Source organism: Capra hircus, chromosome 1, assembly GCF_001704415.2.
Source record: "Capra hircus breed San Clemente chromosome 1, ASM170441v1, whole genome shotgun sequence".
In the NCBI taxonomy this organism is placed as follows: Eukaryota; Metazoa; Chordata; class Mammalia; order Artiodactyla; family Bovidae; genus Capra; species Capra hircus.
This window is the reverse complement of record NC_030808.1, coordinates 44,681,535-44,703,935: the sequence shown is the minus strand read 5'-3', so window position 1 is coordinate 44,703,935 and position 22,401 is coordinate 44,681,535. Positions and strand designations below refer to the sequence as shown.

General features: G+C 42.5%; 1 protein-coding gene across 3 annotated transcripts in view; it reads right to left on the bottom strand.

Annotated features, from left to right (window-relative positions):
• The window catches only part of LOC102180889 (transmembrane protein 45A), a 111,746-nt gene extending 101,952 nt beyond the window's left edge, over positions 1-9,794 (bottom strand). For all 3 annotated transcript variants that reach the window (XM_005674853.3, XM_005674852.3, XM_018059361.1), the window contains exon 1: positions 9,475-9,794. The gene's annotated coding sequence lies outside the window, so the exon portion shown is untranslated. The remainder of the gene's footprint in view (positions 1-9,474) is intronic.

Below are 22,401 nucleotides of genomic sequence, written 5' to 3'. Positions count from 1 at the left end.
CCATCCACCATCTAATGCTGCGGCTGCTGTTATTATTATCACTATTAAATACTGCAAGTAAACTGTTTCTGCCACAAGAACCATCATAGAGATCGTGAGAATACTGACCAATATGCATCCCTGTATTCCTGCTGTAGTAACCCAACCCACAGTCCAGCCAACACTGGGAATAAAATAAAGGTTTTGGAAGACTTCTGATCAAGAGCCTCCTTTTCAGGTGAAAACGTGATCTTAAGACCTCTGCTTTAAAAGAAAAACTGACTTCCAATTTTTTCTAAGACTGACCCTTTAGCCCCAGTCCTTCAAAGAAAGTAACATTTTCATCAAATGATAGTAGTGATATCTTGTCATTACCTTCAAGTAAGAGCGTTCTTACTTTCTTACAAATTGATCTGGGACACAGTGTTTTAAGAAACATACTTTTCCACCATCCAAGAGACTTATAAGACGAAAAGCCACCTATCTGCTCAGGCAGAATAGGAAAGGATGGCAAGGTGCTTGGTACCAGCCAAACTGAAGAACACTTGTTTCTTCAAGTAGCAAAGCATTAAAGAAGAGATACCCAGAAGACAGGGTGTCAGACTGAACTTCTAGGCAGCAATGAATCAGCAAAACACAGTTGGTGCTTGGTGACCAAATTAAAAATTACCTAATCTCGGAGGAGAAGAGACAGCCCAGGCTCGAAGTCTGGAGGTCAGTTATGGACCCCCAGGAGCATTAAGCTCATGCATGACCCAAGAGTAATCTCACTAACCCAACCTCAAACTGAGAGTAGCAAATTCAAGGTCTGACTCTTCAGCTTCAGTTCTAACACAACACTGGTACACTCCTGTTTAATTTCAAAGGCTTCTGGTTCTAGACCCTGGCTGAACCCCCTTACACCTGTCAGCAGATCTGGGACTCCCTGGTTTGGCCCTTACTGCTCTCTAAGGTGTTTGATTCCAAGTCACCCATCAGCCTTAGAGAATCAGCCCCACTTCACCAGCCATTGCTCCCAGCTCCAATGCCTGGGGCAGATACATGATATACTGACTGAGCTTACCTTCCCATAAGCCAGTGCCAAAGTTGGAGTTACCAAACACAGGAAACATATTTAAAAAACAATAATAGACATGAAAGAGGAACTGCTGTCTCAGAAGCCAAGATAAATATCAACCCAGACCATGGTTTGGCAGAGTAGGGCACATTATGTACAAAATGTTACACTGAAGGACTCAACTGTTTGACTTCGTAATGGTACAAAAATGTGTGTGGAAATACACCTCTAGGTCAGTCAAGGATGGTGTATTTCATTTTAAACACAACTGCTTTACTATTTTGGGGTGCCAGACATTGTGAATTTTGTCTTTTGGGGCACTGGATATTTTTTCATATTTCTAAATATTCTTGAGGTCAGTTCTGGGATGAGTAGGTGACCGGGGAGCAGTCTGATCCTCTCAGGTATCACTTTTTAATGATCTGTTAGGCATGTCGGGAGCAGTGATCAGTGTAGGGCTAACTATTCCCCATTACTGAGACCAGACCTTCCTGACTGTCTGTCCAGTACTCGTGAATTATAAGTTTTCCAATCTGACTGGAGGGAACAAGCAATATTCCCAGACTTTTGTGACTGCAGGGCACTGCTCTCCACCCTCTCCCTCATCTTTGCACCCCTCCCGCCACTCTCCAGACTCCCGTAGTTGACTCACTTACTCTTATGAGCACATGAGGGGCCTTCCTGCATGTTTCCAGCAACCCCTATCTGTGCAGGTCTCTTGGTTCTGGAGCTCAGTCCTGTGAACTCTGGCCACCTTGGTTTCCTGGGCTCTCAGCACCACCTCTCAACTCAAGGAGTACGAGTTCCACCTGGGGCTCAGCCTGGACCCTCTCCCAGGGATCAGCTGGAGCAGTTGGAGTGTTCACCTCTTTGTAATTTCCTGGATATCATTTCCCTCCCATTGCCTGATGACCAGTGTTTCAAAACCCATATATTGCTTCATATATTTTATCTGATCTTTTTTATTATTTCAGGATAAGAATAAATCTGGCCCTGTTACTCTATCTTGGGCAAAAACAGAAATTCTTTCAAATTCAGTCAACTTAGCACTCAACACCAATATTATTACACAGAAAAGATACCACTTTAACCTGAGTTTTTCAGAATGAGGATCTCGAGCCACCTACCCAAGAATCTCCTAGAAAGCTTGATAAAAGACACATTACTACTTCACATCCTCAGACTATTGAATATACTTTTTTTTTTTTTTTTGGCCACTAAAGGGATTCCCCAGAGAAGGCAATGGCAACCCACTCCAGTATTCTTGCCCGGAGAATCCCAGGGACAGAGGAGCCTAGTGGGCTGCCGTCTATGGAGTCGCACAAGTCGGACATGACTGAAGCAACTTAGCAGCAGCAGCAAAGGGATTCCCAGGTGGCTCAGTGATAAAGAATCCACCTGAAAATGCAGAAGATGCAAGAGACGCAGGTTCGATCCATGGGTTGGGAAGATCCCCTGGAGTAGGAAATGGCAACCCATTCCAATATCTTTACCTGGAAAATTCCATAGACAGAGGAGCCTGGTGGGCTATAGCCCATGGGGTCACAAAGAGTTGGACATGACTGAGCATCAGCAAGCACACACACACCAAAAAAATTGAGAATTGCTTTCATTACCATGCCAGTTCATTAACAAAAGACAATCAAATCCTCTTCTGAAAGCTGGAAATCATTAGAGTAGGTAATGGGTTTAAAAGGCAAGGAGAATACTGGAAGTCCAGCCTGAAATGATGTTGACTCTCCAATACCTCTTCCAGCTATATAAGCATGCTGTGTATAACCCATGTCTCTCCATGGCCACATGAGCAATTTTCGAGCTGCTGCTTTCTCATGCACTGCAACAACAGTGCTCCATTTGGAAACTGGAAAGCAACGGTGAGATGGGGAAAGACTCATGACTGTCTCCACACAGATAGCCTCTGGATGGTAAGCGCCCAGGCCAAAGCCAAAGCTTTTTCCCAGAAGGCATGTTTCTTCTAAACTCATTGAGTAACTGTCATGCTCTCCACCAATGAATTCTCATCAACAATATCAACAATCACACTATCAATCTTTTATTTTCTAATCTCAAAAGCAATTGGAATGTCCCCTGTACCATCCTGACTCACACCAGCCCCATTTCTGGGAAAGGAAACAAACAGCCTAAAAGGCTTGTATAAGGTGTAAATACAGTCTGGACATCATGAGGCCAAGTTTATCAGAGGAGAAGTAGATTGCATTATTCGAGTAGTGTGTGAGTGTTAGTCACTCAGTCATGTCCAACTCTTTGAGACCCCACAGAATGTAGCTTGCCAGACTCCTCTGTTCATGGAATTCTCCAGGCAAAAATACTGGAGTGGGTTGCCATTCCCTTCTCCAACGGATCTTTACAACTTAAGGATCGAACCTTAGTCTCCTAAATTGCAGGCAGATTCTTTACCATCTGAGCTACCAGGGAAGCCCTATTTGAGCAGAGTTGCTCACAGGTCTTCCCTGGGACTTAGTATTGGCCATCTCACTCATTTTGAAACTAGTGGCAAAGTTATTGCTACTGGAGAACATGAGAGAAGCATCAGTCCAAGCCTGAGCTTGTAGATGAAAGAACAAAACAAGAATTTCACACCTCAAATCATTATGTGGCCTCTACCTGAACCTACTTTTTTAATCCAAAGTCTGACTACATTTCATTAGCATTGGGAAAAGATGGGGCAAGGTGGAGATGGGTGGATGAAGGCAGAGCCAGATTACCTTTCAGGCCATGGTGAATATCAAAAAGTGGCAACCAACAACAGGTGCTTCACTCCTGAGGATAATATTACACATGGCATAAAGCATTCAGACACTGCAAGGAGGTTATCCTGTGCTTAAATCCTGATTTCATCACTGTGTGACCTTGAAAGAGTTACTTAACCTCTCTGGGCCTCAGTTATCTCATCTCTAAAGTAATAAAAGCTTCTACCCCATAAGGCATCCATGACGGTACAACAAGAAGAACCCTGAGAAGAGCTGACACCTAATAAACTGTCACTCACTTAGCCATTAGTTGTTTGTGCATCTTTCTGTGAAGTAGGAGCTTTAAAGTATGATCACGGTCACATAACCTCTCTTCTCCATAAAACACAATACAGTTCATGAAGCCCCATTACATACAGGACTTCATGAATCCTCTCTTAGAAGTAGAGGGAGAAAGGCCTGCTTTTCTGATGAGGAAAAGGAGGCTTAGTGTCTGTATGGGGTTTTCCCATTTGTCCCAGGAGGATGATCTCATTCATCCTCATTGATTCATTCCTCTGCTCCCCGCAGTGCAAACAACAGTGGAAAAGTCACACAAGCCATAAGGAAAAAACCAGATCACCCTGCTCTCCCACAGTCTGTCTTCATGCCCTTGGTGCAAACAAACTGAGGGCAGAGAAGGAGGAGGAGAAGCGGTCCCAGAGGTGGAAACGCTGGGCTGTCAGTTCTCCTTCCTGCTGGCTTAAAGGTAAGAGCTTCTAGGTCCCTGACCCCAACACCCCCCATTCTTTCTCAACAAAACCTTCTCTCTCCTCCATATCACTCCCTCTTCCTCAGGCCTTTGTCCTCAAGGTTCAGCTACCACATGATTGTGGTATGAGCATTTTTCACGACTTTTCCTTCTACATTAACATTTTTTAATGTTATTAAATTTTCATTATTTATTTAATATAAAGTGTCCCTAAATCTGTCCTAAATGTGCTCCTTACTACATGATTCTCTCTATGCTGGCTTTTCCCCTCTTCCTGTAACAGATGTTGACAATCATTAGTCTGAATTATTTCTGGCTTATAGAGAGAGGAAGCGAGGTTCAAATAACTGGAGAACAACTCTCTGATCTAAAGGAAGACTTTATATTTGAGTCTTCAAGTATAAAGGACACATCAGAAGAAAACAAGCTGTTAAAAAAAATTTTTTTTAAGTCCATACCTAGACATATCAAAGTGAAATTCAGAACTTTATACTTTGTTCATTTAAAGTGTGAGGATAGTAATTTAATACAGGGCTACCTGGAAATGAGGGATGTCATTTGAATTTTATGCAAGTAGTTGCTGTTCAGTTGCTATGTCATGTCCTACTCTTTTGGGACCCCATGAACTATAGCCTATCAGGCTTCTCTGTCCATGAGTTTTCAGGCAAGAATACTGGAGTGGGTTGCCATTTCCTTCTCCGGGGGATCTTCCCCACCCAGGGATCGAACCCACATCTGTGGCTTCTGCATTGGCAGGCGGATTCTTTACCACTGAGCCACAAGGGAAGCCCTCATGGGGTTAAAGCTTCAAGAATAAAAATACTTTCACTAAATATCTAGAATAATGTTTGACTAAATGCCTGGATACTGTAGCCCGGACAAATTGACACAAAAAATAAACTTTGCAGATGGAAATAACCCAAATGTCCATCAGCATTTGTTTTAGATAAACAAAATGTGATATATATGTACAAAGAAAAATTATTAAGCTTTAAAAATAAATCAAATTATGACACTATAATCTGGGTGAACCTTGGAGACATATGCTAAGTGAAATAAGCCAGTCATAAAAAGACAAATACTGTATAGTTTCACTTATATGAGATACCTTGAGTAGTCAGATGCATGAGAAAGAATGTAGAATGGTTGCTGCCAGAGGCTGAGAGGACAAGGGAAGGTAATAGAGAGTTAAGGGTTAATGAGGACAGAGTTTCGATTTGATGAAAAAGTTCTGGAGATGCACAGTGGTGATGGCTGCACAAAAATGTGAATGTACTTGACGTCACTGAACTATCCACTTAAAAATGGTTACAAAGCCAAATTTTATGTTATGTTTTTTACCACAGTAAAAAATGAACTGCTTACATGTATAGGCTTTAGTATGATGCAGACACCATGCTAAATGTTTTCTACTGATTTTCTCTTTTAGTGGCTTTGATATCCCTATTTTATAGGTAATAAAACCTCCAAGACAAAGTGACTTACGCTAGTAAGAAGCAAGTATCAGGTTGAAACCCTCAGTCTGACCCAAAGTCCGTGTGCTCAGTCAGTGTGCTAGACTGAAAAGAGTGACTACATTAAATTAATAAGATAAAAAGAAAATTAAACTGTTTTTCAAGAAATATTTTAAAGTTGATTCATTATATTAAAAAATTTAAGATTGAATTCCCAAAATTCAAATCCAGACTGGGTATGACTAATAACAGGACCCCTCAAATAGTCCTGCGTTTACCTTCACCATGAGAAGTTCTTATCCCAAAACCACAGTGTCTCTAGAAATAAGAAACAAACAAACAAACAAACAAGGATTCACAAGTAACAGGAATAGAAAGTGTACCTGGCATCTGCCCCATTCTTCCACAAGCCTTGGGACATTTCATTGTTTCCCTGTATTTTCAAATAAAACTACTGTGGTTCTATTTATATTTTTAAATTATATTCATGTTTAGATCTACACCCATGAGTAGACTCTTGGAGAAGGACTGGAAGGATACAGACCAAACTACTAACAAAATTACTTCTGGAAAAACTAGTAGAAAGGGAAGAAGGCAGGTAAATAAAGGGGAAATCATTACTTTTGATGCTTGTGTACTCTGTTTCAGCTTTTTAAAGGCAACAATGATTCACCTGATATTCCTGAAAGTCTACCTAAGTCCAAGGTCTATGGTAGTTCTGTTCAATCAAGATGAAAAGACAGACGATTATGTGTAATGAGCTCCATCTAAAAAACAAGTAAAACATCTCCAGATGAGATGGTTGAATGGCATCTGCTGCAGTCCATGGGGCAGCAAAGAGTTGGATAAAACTTAGCAACTGAACAACAATAAAACATGACCTGTCTGCATAGGCAACACATCCATACACAAGACTCATGTTGATATTCTGGCCACTCCTGGGAAATTGTACCAACTCCACTCCTCCAAATGGTTCCCCCACTTCCAGTGATCCTCCTTGCATGGACTTCTTGACTACTTCTTGACATACTGCTCTGATGTATTATACCCAAGGCAGCACAGACTAATGGTTAAGGCTTGGGCTCTAGGGGATGCAAGAAGAATAAAAGAATCATCCAGGGGAAGAAGGACCTTAAAGATCTTTTTATAGTTTATGGCACAGAGAAGGCCATAATGGCTCAAAGTCTTGCCCAAGGTGACACAGGTGGTCCACAGCAGCATCAGGGCCAGACCTGGGTTCCCTCTGACACAGCTCAATGCTTCCCAAGGAAGAGACAGCAGAGATCTCCAAACTGACTCTCCACTGAGGTGAATACTACAGGTCTTATCTTCTTCAATTGTACGTCATAAGGTTATAAATATTACCATGTGAATGCTTGACTCTCTTAGCAACATAAAAAGGGCTTTCCAGCACACACTGTGTGTGTAGAGGGTTGGGGATGGGTGCAACAATCACAACCATGTCAAAGACTTTAGAGTGCAGCCTGCATCTGAAACATAGCCTGAGTAATAATCCAGGATGCCAAACCACTTCAGCAGAGCTCCAAGACAGCCACCACAAGAGTGATTCCAAGAGTGGGACCCAGACTCACTGGGCAGTCCTTAAAGGCCCTGAAGGGGGGGGCGGTTGGAGGTCACAGAAGCAGTGGAACAGATGGGGAGAGTGTGCTGGGCAAGGGGTAGAAACTGGACTCCAGAGATGGATCATTCCAGAGACACCTCCAGCTATGCAACTGCCACCAGTTCAGCTTGCCACTTCCTACCAATCTTACCTCCCAAGCCTCTCCTTCCCCACAGGCTTTCCCCACCACCCTCTCCTACCTCCCCCTCCCCCACTTTCCCTCTTTCCATCTACTAACTTCTCATGAATTATCTCTATCACAATCCAATGTCCTGAGGATAGATTCACACTTTCTAGCCTCAATGCTTTTGTCCATGCTTTCCCTTCCTCCTAGAATGCCTGCCACCTTCTGTTCTAGGATTCCTTTCCCCTCAACCAAAGCTGTTTGTCAAAATCTTTCCCAGAAATGCCAACCTTCCTATAAAACCATCCTATAAGTTCTCTTTCCCAGAACCTTCTGGATCTTTCTAAGGTGCCTGATAAATTCTACCTCACTCTCCTCTCCAAACTCTCTCTCCCTTACAGCCATACACAAGGCCCCATTAACAACTGGTCTGCACTCAGTACACCCTAGGTGCTAGTGTAGAGGTCAGAATGGTGGCTGGGAAAACAAATGCAGCAGGAGAAGCTGAGAAGGGAGCCGGTGACAGGTAATATTATCTCCCCATACAGAGGATGGAACTGAGGTAAGATGGACTGAGTAACTTCCTCAAGATCAAACAGGAGGGTTTTGAATTGAACCAGACCAGCTGGCTCTTTATACTGATCCCTGCAACACTGCTCCTTCTAAACCTCCAGCCTTGAAAACCACTTCAACTCTTCCAATCACAGTGTGCAATGCTTTTCTGAATCAAAAACGCACTAGCAATTAAGGCACCTACTGCTTTCTAAGTCAGAAATTAAAGATTAATTCTGGCCACAAATGCCACAATAGTAAATAATATCTGATAAAGCTTCAAATCTAAAACATTACTTAAACAGAGACAATTGTAGATGTCTAAGATAGAATGAGCCTCAGGCCATTCACCTAGCTCAATATTTGCCAACATTTCCATTTCTAAATCCTGAAATAAATATCAGAATTATGTGGAAGCACAAAGACCTAAGAACCACTCTGAATATTATTTTGATGTAATTATGGGATTAATACATAACATTGATGCTATTTACTGATGTACATAGGGATGTACATAGTGGTCTATATGTAGTGGTCATAATATAACATTATTGATGTACAGAGTGGATATACATTATTGATGTACATAGTGGCACATAGTGCGATTAATATATAACATTATTGGTGTACATAGTGGATGCACAGCATCTCTAAACACACGTTTAATATGTTTTTTAATGATCAAGGAAGAATTTGCGCCTACCACTATGAGCAGGAGAATACAGAAAAGACATTGAGCTTCATTCACATGTAAGTGAAACAGTAACTACCTAAAACAATTCAGGATTTAAATAATTTAATATTAAACATCTTATTTAAGAAAGTAAAAGTTTCGTTAGTTGTGAATAACCCAGATAACTTTTCAATTCTCTACCAAAACAAAGTGTAGGGGGTGAACAAAAATACGGGCTCTACAAATGTATACACTGTTCTCACAGAAAGAAAACAGAAAAATAAAGTTATCGGTAGTTCAACTTTGAAGTTAGAAGAGGCTTTTAACAGGAAAGCAGTTAAATTTCTGTTCCCAAGAAATTTTTAAAAATAGCATACAGATGCCCCAAAACTAAAGTGTTACCAAAGAAGTAAAGGAAACGAAGTCTGTTCGGTTTGGGGCAGCTAGCGGTATTCTCTCCCTGATGAAGAGAGGGCTAGTGAGAAGAGGAAAAGACGCAGGGTAGAGATCACAGAGCGCTAACAGGATATCCAACACGTATCCAAAACTTACCCAACTCAGTCTTAATACTAGCTTTCCCACTTCGCCAGTTTTAAATCGGACAGCTGCTGGGCTTTCGTTGTTGCTGTTTCTGTCCTTTGGATCCCAGAGCCCCAAGAACGTTTAACAAGTAGGATGGGATCTGGCCCCCTCTCGCATTAGAGGGGAAAAGTTTTAAACTTGGATTCCAGGTTGCTTCATTGGGAAAATGAATAATAATAAGTGCCTGCAAGGAGAGAACGTGGGAGACGTGCTCAGCTGACGTCGGCCCGAGAAGGGGCAGCACAGTTCCCCAGCGCAGCTGTCCAGATGTGTCTCATCTGATTCCCTCGCGGGGCATGAGTCTAGGCGGCCGCCGCTAGCAGAAGCTCCAGCTCATTGGTCTCTGGGACTCCTCGCTTGCCGCCTATTGGCGGGTTAGCCCGCCACTCCCGCGGGCCTCAAGCCCCGCCCCCCGCCCCCTGGGCTCGCTCGCTGCATCCTTGGGAAGAACCTGGAAGTGGAGCGCGGGTGCTGATGTGGCACTCGGCGGCCACTGCGGGGCCGGGAGGGGCCCGGGCCGAGAGGGGTCTTCCGCACCAGGGCTAGTCCCGGCCCTGCTTCCTTTTACTCCCACCCTTTCAGGTGGTTAGGCTGGTTTCTTTAAACAGTGTGATTTCAACCCGTTCTTGGGATGAAATTATAGGCGCGCCACGCGCTGGCTTAAATCCCCAACATTTCCGAGTGGAAGGGACTGGGGCTCCGAAATGCCCACGCCCCTAAAGGGCCTCAAACCACGTCTCAGAACTTCACTCTCCCCTCTTGATCCTGGGAGCAAAAAATGAAATTCAAAAGCCTTTTTCATGGGGACAGTATTCTTTTGTTGGAGGGAAAAAACTTAATGAACCCTTCACTGAAGTCCTCATTAACTAGAGAAGTTGTTCTTTCTGCAGAAAGGCCCAGGGTTGATTATGGGAGAGATTTGGAAGACTTGGTTAGTTTCAGCTGGGTGATGGTAGTTGTAGGAAAATGAAAAAAACTTTGTTTTGTTCTGTGAGAATGTAAACAGGACAGCAAAACGATGCTTTGATCCTGGGGAAACTGTTGAAAGATTGATTAGTTGGGGGGAGTGTCTGCAAAACAATCACCTTTACAATTTGAGGATGTTGACAGAAATGGGACCTCACTGAAACATTAAGATGGCAAGAGCTACACGCATTGGGCCACACACCATGAACTGTGCCAGGTCTTCACTAAATTGCTTTACCTGCATTATCATGTTTAATTCTTACAGCCACCCTATGAAGTAGATATTAAAATTATCTCCACTTTCAGATGAGGCTACCAAGACACAGACCAGGCAGTCTATCGTAGCACACCACCAAGTTTTCCAATATGTGTTCACATCATGAGCACATAAATTTTCAGGCCATTTGCCAGGAGTAGGTGGGTCAAAGTTTATTTTATGAGTGCCTCTGCCTTCTGATGTCCAAAGCTTTCACTTTGTAGATGATGTATTCTTGGTTGGTCTATTTGTTAACTATTGCTGTTTAACAGATTACCACAAATTTTGGTAGCTTGAAACACCACACATTTACTCTTGCAGTTTTTAAAGGTCAGAAGTTGAGGCATGTCTTAACTGGATTCTGTGCTCAGCATCTCACAAGGCTGCCCTCACAGTATCTGTCGGGAGACATCCTCATCTGGAGGCTCGAGGAGGGAAGAATCTGCTTCCAGGCTCTCCTGGGTTGTTGGCAGGCTTCATTTCTTTGCGGCTGTAGCTCTGCCTCCCCTGCTTCTTTGTAGATATCAGCTAGCAGCTGCCCTTGCCTGCTAGAGACTAGTCTCAATCTCCTGAAGTTCCTGGATGCCAGGAGGTGGAAAGCCTGGGCTCCTCCTTAGGGTCTGTCTGCCACAATGGACTAATCAGACACCTCAAGTCTTTATAGCCCTGATTTCCTGTTATCTCTCCTCTGCAAGCCCTCCAAAAATTCAGGGTCCCATTCACCAAGGAAAAGAAATACATGAGTAGGTTCACAATACTCAATCACTCTAGCAGTCAAGAAAACTCACGAAGGAAGCCTGGCCCTTGAAATTCATCATGAGTTTGGCTTTCTGGAACATTTGTAATCTGATAATGGTACACCTTTAATCCAAAAGTTATTCAACAATGGCCTGACAGTCAAGGTATATGATCAACCTTCTACACTCCTTACCATCAACAGATATCTTACATTGTTGACCACTGACATGGCTTCCTCAAAAATCTACTTAAAAAAAAGAGACTTCCGGGGAGGAAGATGGAGTAGATACAATTTTCCCTGTTTCTCCTGCTAGTATAACCACAAACCCTCACTTTACATATAAACAAATATAAGATGATTTTGAAGGGTTGAAAGAAGAAGGCAGAGAGGCTTAGAATCTAGGGACCAAAGGAATGTCATGATCATGAGTTCCTTGATCCAGACTTGGACCCCAGCAAGAGCTCTGCCAAATGTTTAAGGAAGAATTAACACCAAATCTACATAATGTCTTTCAGAAAATAGGAGAGAACCCTTTCCAACTGACTTTGGCAAGACAGAATTTCTCTGATGCAAAACCAAAGAAACAAAGCATAAAAAAGAAAACAATAGACCAATAAATACCCCTAATGAATATAGGTGCAAAGATATTAGCAAATAGAACTAAGCAATATATAAAAATTATTATACACCATTAGCAAGTTGGGTTTTTTCCCCAGGGATGCAAGGCTTATCTAATTAAAAAACTAACCAATATGATCCATGACATTCACAGACTAAATAAAAATTACACAAATGTATCAGTTGATGCATGGATCACAACAAACTGTGAAAAATTCTTCAAGAGATGGGAATACCAGACCACCTGACCTGCCTCTTGAGAAATCTGTATGCAGGTCAGGAAGCAACAGTTAGAACTAGACATGGAACAACAGACTGGTTCCAAATAAGGAAAGGAGTACATCAAGGCTGTATATTGTGACCCTGCTTATTTAACTTATATTCAGAGTACATCATAAGAAATGCCAGGCTGCATGAAGCACAAGCTGGAATCAAGATTGTGGGAGAAATATCAATAACCTAAGATATGCAGATGATACCACACTTATGGCAGGAAGTGAAGAGGAACTAAATAGCCTCTTGATGGAAGTGAAAGAGGAGAGTGAAAAGCTGGCTTAAAACTCAACATTCAGAAAACTGTGATCATGGCATTTGGCCCCATCACTTCATGGCAAATAGATGGGGAAACAGTGACAGATTTGATTTTGGGGGGCTCCAAAATCATTGCAGATGGTGACTGCAGCCATGAAATTAAAAGACACTTGCTCCTTAGAAGAAAAGTTATGACCAACCTAGACAGCATGTTAAAAAGCAGAGATATTACTTTGCCAGCAAAGGTCCATGTAGTCAAAGCTTTGGTTTCTCCAGTAGTCATGTATGGACGTGAGAGTTGGACTATAAAGAAAGCTAAGCACTGAAGAACTGACGCTTCTGAGCTATGGTGTTGGAGAATACTCTTGAGAGTCCCTTGGACTGCATGAAGATCCAACCAATCCATCCTAAAGGAGATCAGTCCTGCATATTCATTGGAAGGACTGATGCTGAAGCTGAAACTCCAATACTTTGGCCACCTCACGTGAAGAGCTGACTCACTGGAAAAGACCCTGATGCTGGGAAAGATTGAGGGTGGGAGGAAAAGGGAACAACAGCAGATGAGATAGTTGGATAGCATCATCAACTCAATGGGCATGAGTTTGAGTAAACTCAGGGAGTTGGTGATGGACAGGGAGGCCTAGCATGCTGCAGTCCATGGGGTTGCAAAGAGTCGGACATGACTAAGTAACAACTGAACTGTTCAGTCGATGTAGAATAAGCATTTTCAACAAAATTCAGCATCAGAAAAACAGAAAAGGAGAGAAGAATGTGCACAAGAACACATACAAAAAACCCACAGCTAACATTACATTTGGCTTCCCAGGTGACTCTGTGGTAAAGAGTCTGCCCGTAATGCAGGAAATGTGAGTTCAATCTCTGGGTTGGGAAGATCCCCTGGAGAAGGAAATGGCAACCCACTCCAGTATTCTTTCTTGCCTGGAAAAATCCGATGGACAGAAGAGCATGGTGGACTACAGTCCATGTAGTCTCAAAGAGTCGGCCACAATTGAGCACACACAACATTATACTTAATGTGGAAAACTAGATGCTTTTCCTACATACTTTGTGATTCTATTTATATAACATCCTTGAAATGACAAAATTATGGAAATGGAAAACAGAATAATGATCGCCTGGGGGGGGTGGTGGAAGGGAAATGAGTGTAACTATAAATGAGCAAAGTAGTGTGGTGTTGAAAGAATTTTGTAGTTTGACTATATGCGTGGGACGTTGTTGGGATACTGTACTATAATCGTGCAAAATGTTACAATTGGAGGAAACTGAGTAAAGAGTACATGAAATCTTGGGTCTTCCCTGGTGGTCCAGTAGCTAAGCTTCTGCACTTTCAATGCAGGGGACCTGGGTTCAATCCTTGGTCAGGGAACTGGATCCCATATGCTGAAACTAAAGATCCCACACGCTGGAAAAAACAAACAAACAAAACAAGATCCCACATGCTATAACTAAGACCAAGAGCAGCCAAATGAATAAACTTAAAAAAAAAAAAGAATAGTTGAGGTCTCTCTGTATTATTTCTTTCAGCAGTATATGCATCTATAATTATCTCAAAAATTTCAACAAAAAGAAAAGATTTCTGACTATCTCCCTCACCTCCTCCTGGTTTACACAACTTATTAAGCAGGCTGGTCACTGAATACAGCTCTGTCCAGAAAGAGAGGATCTCCTATTAGCCACTTACTTTCTGGGTAATGTTCCAGATGAAATAAATGGAGAGTTACACAGAAGTATTCTGAAAATTTGGAATTCTAGGTTGACTATTCTTGGGCATGATGGTGCATCCTCTCTCTTCCCAGCACCACTAGGCCAGTTAGACTGGTATACCTTCAAGGTGACAGCCTGGCCCAAAGGGGACCTAGAGGACGCAAAACGAATTCTAGTTCAGCCACCTGCATTCTCATACTGGATGACATGGTCCTAGGTCATAAGAATAATGGATGCTTGATTGTGTACACTGCCCACTGAGTTCTCCTCTAATAGCCCATGCATGCCTAGGTGAGGGACGTAAGAATCTCCGTAAGTTTTAGAAAATCTGGGCTTGTCCCTCTTGCACCCTACTCACTAGATAAAAGATGTGGTGTGAATAGGGTATGATTAGAAAAGAGGTGAGGTTATAGCTACTGAAACAGACACACTGACTTTGTAGAGGTTGAGGGAGAGCACCAACCCTGGTGCCGGAAGAAGGAACATCAGAAACCCTGGGGCAGATGGAGAAGAGGGGAACGTTAATCATTCATCTTTCACAATTGCCCTGGAGACTTTTTCCCTGAGGAAAAGGCGTAGATGAAACCATCCCAAACTGTTGTGATCATCTTATGTGATACTGTGAGTCTGTCATTCCCTGCCAGACAGTTCTGACCACAGTTTGATACCCATTCTCCTTAACCTTACCAAAAAGTCTCCTGAAAACAGCAAGAGATGACTCCAATTCCAGTATTTCCCCCACAGACCACCTGTCAATACCTCTGAATGTTCCCTTCACTCTTATTCTCAGTCATTCACGGGATGGAAAAGCTGCCACTCAGCAAGTGGCATGAATAGGACAGATTGGACTGACTACTCTCAGGTAGTCTTCTCAAAAAAGGGTTAGCCTGAACCCTAAGGCTTACCAATTAGCCAAGAAGCCACACTGGAAGCACTGTCGACCTCTACTCCCCCACCCGCCTCTGGACAGTTCCAACAGTTGGCAGCAACCATGGTCCAAGGACACTGCACACATCCCCAATATTGTACTTCTTGAAGTGGAAGCCAGGCATTAACTTGCCTCCATTTCCAAAACAGTGACTTGCATCTTAAAAACGTAAATAAGAGATCTACAAGTGCTTAACCAAACATCACCATGTTCCTCATAAACCACGTACATCTCTCAAAAACAAGACCACCTTTGTCACTTGGAGAAATTTTCTCTAGGGATAAGTGACTCATTACTTTTCCCCCTACAATGGGAGTTACTAAATTTAAAAAGATGGTGCAAAATTTACCCTTTTACTTTAGATGAAATGATGAATGACCCCACCTTGATCCTCAGTCATTCAAGTAAGCTTCAAATCAGTGGTCAGGAATACAGATGGCCAAAAGACACATGAAAAGATGCTCAACATCACTTATTATTAGAGAAAGATAAATCAAAACTAGAAAGAGATAACACCTTGTATAGGTCAGAATGTTCATCACAAAAAGTCTAGAAATAATAAATGCTGGAGATGGTGTGGAGAAAAGAGAACTCTCTATACTATTTGTAGGAATGTAAATTTGTGCAGCCACTACGTAAAACAGGGAAATTCCCTGGGGGTTTAGTGGTTAGGATTTGGTGCTTTCACTGCTGGGGACCAGGTTTGATCTCTGGTTGGGGAACTACAATCCCATAAGCTACAAGGGGCATCAAAAAAAAAACAACTCCCCCCCACAAAAAAAGAAGGAAACAAATAGAAAACCATATCAGTTCAGTTCAGTTGCTCAGTCATGTCCAACTTTTTTCAACCCCATGGACTGAAGCATGCTAGGCTTCCCTCTCCATCACCAACTCCCAGAGCTTGCTAAAACACACATCCATCAAGTCAGTGATGGCTCCAATCTTCTCATCCTCTGTCGTCCCCTTTTCCACCTACCTTCAATGTTGCCCAACATCAGGGTCTTTTCCAATGAGACAGTTCTTCACATCAGGTGACCAAAGTATTGGAGCTTCAGCTTCAGCAACAGTCCTTCCAATGAATATTCAGGCCTGATTTCCTTGAGGACTGACTGGTTTGATCTCCTTGCAGTCCAAGGGACTCTCAAGAGTCTTCTCCAACACCACAGCTCAGAAGCATCAATTCTTCAGCACTCAGTTTTCTTTATGGTCCAACTCTCACATCCACACATGACCACTGGAAAAATAAAAGCTTTCACTAGATGGACCATTGTTGGCAAAGTAATGTCTCTCTATTTTAATATGATGTCTAGGTTGGTCATAGCTTTTCTTCCAAGGAGCAAGTGTCTTTTAATTTCATGGTGGCAGTCACCATCTGCAGTGATTCTGGAGCCCCCAAAAATAAAATCAGCCATTGATTCCCCATCTATTTCCCATGAAGTGATGGGACCAGATGACATGATCTTAGTTTCCTGAATGTTGAGCTTGAAGCCAAGTTTTTCACTCACCTCGTTCACTTTCATCAAGAGGCTCTTTAGTTCTTCTTCACTTTCTGCCATAAGGGTGTTGTCACCTGCATAAATGAGGTTATTGATATTTCTCCCACACTCTTTACCCAGCTTGTGCTTCTTCCAGTCCAGCGTTTCTCATGACGTACTCTGCATATAGGTTAAATAAGCATTGTGACAACATACAGCCTTAATGTACTCCTTTCTCAATATGGAGCCAGTCCATTGTTCCATGTCCAGTTCTAACTGTTGCTTCTTGACCTACGTTCAAGCTTCTCAGGAGGCAGGTAAGAGGTCTGGTAGTTTCATCTCTTGAAAAAATTTCCAGTTTGTTGTAATCCACACAGTCAAGGCTTTAGCATACTCAGTTTGAAGTGGTAAGAGCGGCTCAGTTGTGTCTGACTGTTTGCAACACCGTGGATTATGCAGTCCCTGGAATTCTCCAGTCAATAATAATGAAGTGGGTAACTATTCCCTCCTCCAGGGGACCTTCCCAACCCAGGGATTGAACCCAGGTCTCCCACATTGCAGGTGGATTCTCTACCATCAGAGCCACTAGGGAAGCAATGAAGCAGAAGTTTTTCTGGAATTCTCTTGCTTTTTCTATAATCCAACAGATGTTGGCAGTTTTATCTCTGTTTCCTCAGCCTTCTCTAAATCCAGCTTGAACATCTGGAAGTTCTCGGTTCTCGAAATGTTGAGGCCTGGCTTGGAGAATTTTGAGCATTACTTTCCTAAGTGTGTTCCATGAGTGCATTTGTGTGGTAGTTTGAACATTCCTTGACATTACCTTTCTTTGGGATTAGAATGAAAACTGACCTTTTCCAGTCTGTGGCTACTGCTCACTTTTCCAAATTTGCTGATTATTGAGTGCAGCATGTTCACAGCATCATCTTTCAGTATTTGAAATAGCTCAGCTGGAATTCCATCACCTCCATTAGCTTTGTTTGTAGTAAAGCTTCCTAAGGCCTACTTGACTTCACATTCCAGGATGTCTGGCTGTAAGTAAGTGATCACACCATAGGGGTTATCTGTGTCATGACGATCTTTTTTGTATCATTCTTCTCTGTGTTCTTACCACTTTTTCTTAATATCTTCTGTTTCTGTTAGGTCCATACCATTTCTGTCCTTAATTTTGCCCATCTTTGCATGAAATTTCCCTTGGTATCTCTAATTTTCTTGAAGATATCTCTAGTCTTTCCCATTTTATTGTTTTCCTTTATTTCTCAGCATTGATCACAGAGAAAGGCTTTCTTATGTCTCCTTGCTATTCTTTGGAACTCTGCCTTCAAATGGGTAGATCTTTCTTTTTCTCCTTTGCCTTTTGCTTCTCTTCTTTTCCCATTTGTAAGGCCTTCTCAGACAACCATTTTTCCTTTTTACATTTCATTTTCTTGAGGATGGTCTTCACAAATGCCTCAGGTACAATGCTATGAACCTCCATCCATAGTTCTTCAGGCACCCTATCAGATCTACTTCTTTGAATCTATTTGTCACTTCCACTTTGTAGTTATAAAGCATTTAATTTAGGTCATATAGTTCCAAAGAAGAGCAAGGACAGATAAGAAAGCCTTGCCCAGTGATCAGTGCAAGACTAGAAAAGAGAAAGACTAGAGATCTCTTCAAGAAAATTAGACATACTATGACCTGGAGTAACAGGCAAATTTGGCCTGGAATGCAGAATGAAGCAGGGCAAAGACTAATAGAGTTTTGCCAAGAAAATGCACTGGTCATAGCAAACACCCTCTTCCAACAACACAAGAGAAGACTTTACACATGGACATCACCAGATCGTCAACACTAAAATCCAATTGATTGTATTCTCTGCAGCAAAAGATGGAGAAGCTCTATACTGTCAACAAAAACAAGACAAGGAGCTGACTTTGGCTCAGATCATGAATCCCTTATTACCAACTTCAGACTGAAATTGAGGAAAGCAGGGAAAACCACTAGACCATTCAGGTATGACCTCAATCAAATCCCTTATGATTATACAGTGGAAGTGAGAAATAGATTTAAGGGACTAGATCTGAAAGACAGAGTGCCTGATGAACTATGGACGGAGGTTTGTGACATTGTACAGGAGACAGGGATCAAGACCATCCCCATGGAAAAGAAATGTAAAAAAGCAAAATGGCTGTCTGGGGAAGCCTTACAAACAGCTGTGAAAAGAAAAGAAGTGAAAAGCCAAGGAGAAAAGGAAAGATATAAGCATCTGAATGCAGAGTTCCAAAGAAAAGCAAGAAGAGATAAGAAAGCCTTCTTCTGCGATCAATGCAAAGAAATAGAGGAAAACAACAGAATGGGAAAGACTAGAGCTCTCTTCAAGAAAATTAGAGATACCAAGGGAACATTTATGCAAAGATGGGCTCAATAAAGGACAGAAATGGTATGGACCTAACAGAAGCAGAAGATATTAAGAGGAGGTGGCAAGAATACACAGAAGAACTGTACAAAAAAGATCTTCATGACCCGGATAATCACGATGGTGTGATCACTCATCTAGAGCCAGACATCCTGGAATGTGAAGTCAAGTGGGCCTTAGAAAGCATCACTACAAACAAAGCTAGTGGAGATGATGGAATTCCAGTTGAGCTATTTCAAATCCTGAAAGATGATGCTGTGAAAGTGCTGCACTCAATATGCCAGCAAATGTGGAAAACTCAGCAGTGGCCACAGGACTGGAAAAGGTCAGTTTTCATTCCAATCCCAAAGAAAGGCAATGCCAAAGAATGTTCAAACTACTGCACAATTGCACTCATCTCACATGCGAGTAAAGTAATGCTCAAAATTCTCCAAGCCAGGCTTCAGCAATACATGAACCGTGAACTTCCTGATGTTCAAGCTGGTTTGAGAAAAGGCAGAGGAACCAGAGACCAAATTGCCAACATCTGCTGGATTATGGAAAAAGCAAGAGAGTTCCAGAAAAACATCTATTTCTGCTTTATTGAGTATGCCAAAGCCTTTGACTGTGTGGATCACAATAAACTCTGGAAAATTCTGAAAGAGATGGGAATACGAGACCACCTAACCTGCCTCTTGAGAAAACTGTATGCAGGCCAGGAAGCAACAGTTGGAACTGGACATGGAACAACAGACTGGTTCCAAATAGGAAAAGGAGTGTGTCAAGGCTGTCTATTGTCACCCTGCTTATTTAACTTCTATGCAGAGTACATCATGAAAATTGCTGGACTGGAAGAAACACAAGGTGGATTCAAGATTGCCGGGAGAAATATCAATCACCTCAGATATGCAGATGACACCACCCTTTTGGCAGAGTGAAGAGGAACTAAAACGCCTCTTGATAAAAGTGAAAGAGGAGAGTGAAAAAGTTGGCTTCAAGCTCAACATTCAGAAAACGAAGATTATGGCATCTGGCCCCATTACTTCATGGGAAATAGATGGGGAAACAATGGAAACAGTGTCAGACTTTATTTTTGGGGGCTCCAAAATCACTGCAGATGGTGACTGCAGCCATGAAATTAAAAGACGCTTACTCCTTGGAAGAAAAGTTATGAGTAACCTAGATAGTATATTCAAAAGCAGAGACATTACTTTGCTGACTAAGGTCTGTCTAGTCAAGGCTATGGTTTTTCCAGTGGTCATGTATGGATGGGAGATTTGGACTGTGAAGAAGGCTGAGCGCCAAAGAATTGATGCTTTTGAACTGTGGTGTTGGAGAAGACTCTTGAGAGTCCCTTGGATTGCAAGGAGATCCAACCAGTCCATTCTGAAGGAGATCAGCCCTGGGATTTCTTTGGAAGGACTGATGCTAAAGCTGAAGCTCCAGTACTTTGGCCACCTCACGCGAAGAGTTGACTCATTGGAAAATACTCTGATGCTGGGAGGGATTGGGGGCAGGAGAAGTAGGGGATGACAGAGGATGAGATGGCTGGATGGCATCACCAAGTCGATGGACGCGAGTCTGAGTGAACTCAGGGAGTTGGTGATGGACAGGGAGGCCTGGCGTGCTGCGATTCATGGAGTCGCAAAGAATCGGACACGACTCAGCGACTGAACTGAACTGAACTGATGGGAACATTTCATGCAAATATGGGCTCAATAAAGGACATAAATGGTATGGGCCTAACAGAAGCAGAAGATATTAAGAGATGGCAAGAAAACACAGAAGAACTGTACAAAAAAGGTCTTCACGACGCAGATAATCACGATGGTGTGATCACTCACCTAGAGCCAGACATCCTGGAATATGAAGTCAAGTGGGCCTTAGGAAGCATCACTACAAACAAAGCTAGTGGAGGTGATGGAATTCCAGCTGAGCTATTTCAAATCCTAAAAGATGATGCTGTGAAAGTGCTGCACTCAATACACCAGCAAATGTGGAAAACTCAGCAGTGGCCACAGGACTGGAAAGGTCAGTTTTCATTCCAATTCCAAAGAAAGGCAAGGCAAAAGAATGCTCAAACTACTTCACAATTGCACTCATCTCACATGCTAGTAAAGTAATGCTTAAATTCTCCAAGCCAGGCTTCAGCAATATATGAACCGTGAGCTTCCAGATGTTCAAGCTGGTTTTAGAAAAGGCAGAGGAACCAGTTCAAATTGCCAACATCCTCTGAATGATCGAAAAAGCAAGAGAGTTCCAGAAAAACATCTAAATTTGCTTTATTGACTATGCCAAAGCCTTTGACTGTGTGGATCACAATAAACTGTGGAAAATTCTGAAAGAGATGGGAATACCAGACCACCTGACCTGCCTCTTGAGAAACCTATATGCAGGTCAGGAAGCAACAGCTAGAACTGGACATGGATCAAGAGACTGGTTCCAAATAGGAAAAGGAGTATGTCAAGGCTGTCTATTGTCACCCTGCTTCCTTAACTTATATGCAGAGTACATCATGAGAAACTCTGGGCTGGAGGAAGCACAAGCTGGAATTAAGATTGCTGGGAGAAATATCAGCAATCTCAGACACACAATGACACCACCCTTATGGCAGAATGTGAAGAAAAACTAAATAGCCTCGACGAAAGTGAAAGTGGAGAGTGAAAAAGTTGGCTTAAAGCTCAACATTCAGAAAACTAAGATCATGGCATCCGGCCCCATCACTTCTTGGCAAATAGATGGGGAAACAGTGGTAGACTTTATTTTGGGGGGCTCCCAAATCACTGCAGATGGTGATTGCAGCCATGAAATTAAAAGACGCCTACTCCTTGGAAGGAAAGTTATGACCAACCTAAACAGCATATTGAAAAGCAGAGACATCACTGTCAACAGAGGTCCATCTAGTGAAGGCTATGGTTTTTCCAGTAGTCATGTGTGGATGTGAGAGTTGGACTATAAAGAAAGCTGAGTGCTGAAGATTTGATGCTTCTGAACTGTGGTGTTGGAGAAGACTCTTGAGAGTCCCTTGGACAGCAAAGAGATCCAATCAGTTTATCCTAAAGGAGATGGGTCCTGGGTGTTTATTGGAAGGACTGATGTTGAAGCTGAAACTCCAATACTTTGGCCACCTGATGTGAAGAGCTGACTCATTGGAGAAGACCCTGATGCTGGGAAAGATTGAGGGCAGGAGGAGAAGGGGACAACAGAGGATGAGATGGTTCGATGGCATCACCAACTCGATGGACGTGAGTTTGAGTGAACTCCAGGAGTTGGTGATGCATAGGG